The sequence below is a fragment of the Musa acuminata genome, unplaced genomic scaffold (genome assembly GCF_036884655.1).
Source record: "Musa acuminata AAA Group cultivar baxijiao unplaced genomic scaffold, Cavendish_Baxijiao_AAA HiC_scaffold_836, whole genome shotgun sequence".
NCBI lineage: Eukaryota > Viridiplantae > Streptophyta > Magnoliopsida > Zingiberales > Musaceae > Musa > Musa acuminata.
In genome coordinates, this window is record NW_027021062.1 from 20,001 (window position 1) to 22,500 (window position 2,500).

Here is a 2,500-nt window from a genome sequence, read left to right on the forward strand (position 1 = left end):
GATTGGGCTTTCGTATAGCATGGACGGTGCTGCTTCTCGCTTCGCTCGCTGTTCGCCGCTCGCCGCTCGCTCGCGCAGCCAAAAATGGCCAGTTTTGGCCCGTTTTTGGGCTGTTTTGGCCTGTTTTTGGTCTGTTCTGGCGTGGCGCGGTGACCGTCGTGAGCGGAGCAAAACGTCAGCCATCTCAGCACCTTGGAACCCCCCGGGTGGCACAGGGCTGGATGGGGCTTTCGTATAGCAGGGACGGTGCTGCCTCACGCTTCGCTCGCTGTTCGCCGCTCGCCGCTCGCTCGCGCAACCTAAAATGGCCAGTTTTGGCCCGTTTTTGGGCTGTTTTGGCCTGTTTTTGGTCCGTTCTTGCGTGGCACGGCGACCGTCGTGAGCGGAGCAAAACGTCAGCCATCTCAGCACCCTGGAACCCCCCGGGTGGCACAGGGCTGGATGGGGCTTTCGTATAGCAGGGACGGTGCTGCCTCTCGCTTCGCTCGCTGTTCGCCGCTCACCGCTCGCTCGCTCAGCCAAAAATGGCCAGTTTTGGCCCGTTTTTGGGCTGTTTTGGCCTGTTTTTGGTCCGTTCTTGCATGGCGCGGTGACCGTCGTGAGCGGAGCAAAACGTCAGCCATCTCAGCACCCTGGAACCCCCCGGGTGGCACAGGGCTGGATGGGGCTTTCGTATAGCAGGGACGGTGCTGCCTCACGCTTCGCTCGCTGTTCGCCGCTCGCCGCTCGCTCGCGCAGCCAAAAATGACCAGTTTTGGCCCGTTTTTGGGCTGTTTTGGCCTGTTTATGGTCCGTTCTTGCGTGGTGCGGTGACCGTCGTGAGCGGAGCAAAACGTCAGCCATCTCAGCACCCTGGAACCCCCCGGGTGGCACAGGGCTGGATGGGGCTTTCGTATATAGCAGGGACGGTGCTGCCTCTCGCTTCGCTCGCTGTCCGCCGCTCGCCGCTCGCTCGCGCAGCCAAAAATGGCCAGTTTTGGCCCGTTTTTGGGCCGTTTTGGCCAGTTTTTGGCCTGTTCTTGCATTGCGCGGTGACCGTCGAGAGCGGAGCAAAACGTCAGCCATCTCAGCACCCTGGAACCCCCCGGGTGGCACAGGGCTGGATGGGGCTTTCGTATAGCAGGGACGGTGCTGCCTCTCGCTTCGCTCGCTGTCCGCCGCTCGCCGCTCGCTCGTGCAGCCAAAAATGGCCAGTTTTGGCCCGTTTTTGGGCCGTTTTGGCCAGTTTTTGGCCTGTTCTTGCATTGCGCGGTGACCGTCGAGAGCGGAGCAAAACGTCAGCCATCTCAGCACCCTGGAACCCCCCGGGTGGCACAGGGCTGGATGGGGCTTTCGTATAGCAGGGACGGTGCTGCCTCTCGCTTCGCTCGCTGTCCGCCGCTCGCCGCTCGCTCGTGCAGCCAAAAATGGCCAGTTTTGGCCCGTTTTTGGGCCGTTTTGGCCAGTTTTTGGCCTGTTCTTGCATTGCGCGGTGACCGTCGAGAGCGGAGCAAAACGTCAGCCATCTCAGCACCCTGGAACCCCCCGGGTGGCACAGGGCTGGATGGGGCTTTCGTATAGCAGGGACGGTGCTGCCTCTCGCTTCGCTCGCTGTCCGCCGCTCGCCGCTCGCTCGTGCAGCCAAAAATGGCCAGTTTTGGCCCGTTTTTGGGCCGTTTTGGCCAGTTTTTGGCCTGTTCTTGCATTGCGCGGTGACCGTCGAGAGCGGAGCAAAACGTCAGCCATCTCAGCACCCTGGAACCCCCCGGGTGGCACAGGGCTGGATGGGGCTTTCGTATAGCAGGGACGGTGCTGCCTCTCGCTTCGCTCGCTGTCCGCCGCTCGCCGCTCGCTCGTGCAGCCAAAAATGGCCAGTTTTGGCCCGTTTTTGGGCCGTTTTGGCCAGTTTTTGGCCTGTTCTTGCATTGCGCGGTGACCGTCGAGAGCGGAGCAAAACGTCAGCCATCTCAGCACCCTGGAACCCCCCGGGTGGCACAGGGCTGGATGGGGCTTTCGTATAGCAGGGACGGTGCTGCCTCTCGCTTCGCTCGCTGTCCGCCGCTCGCCGCTCGCTCGCGCAGCCAAAAATGGCCAGTTTTGGCCCGTTTTTGGGCCGTTTTGGCCAGTTTTTGGCCTGTTCTTGCATTGCGCGGTGACCGTCGAGAGCGGAGCAAAACGTCAGCCATCTCAGCACCCTGGAACCCCCCGGGTGGCACAGGGCTGGATGGGGCTTTCGTATAGCAGGGACGGTGCTGCCTCTCGCTTCGCTCGCTGTCCGCCGCTCGCCGCTCGCGCAGCCAAAAATGGCCAGTTTTGGCCCGTTTTTGGGCCGTTTTGGCCAGTTTTTGGCCTGTTCTTGCATTGCGCGGTGACCGTCGAGAGCGGAGCAAAACGTCAGCCATCTCAGCACCCTGGAACCCCCCGGGTGGCACAGGGCTGGATGGGGCTTTCGTATAGCAGGGACGGTGCTGCCTCTCGCTTCGCTCGCTGTTCGCCGCTCGCCGCTCGCTCGCGCAGCCAA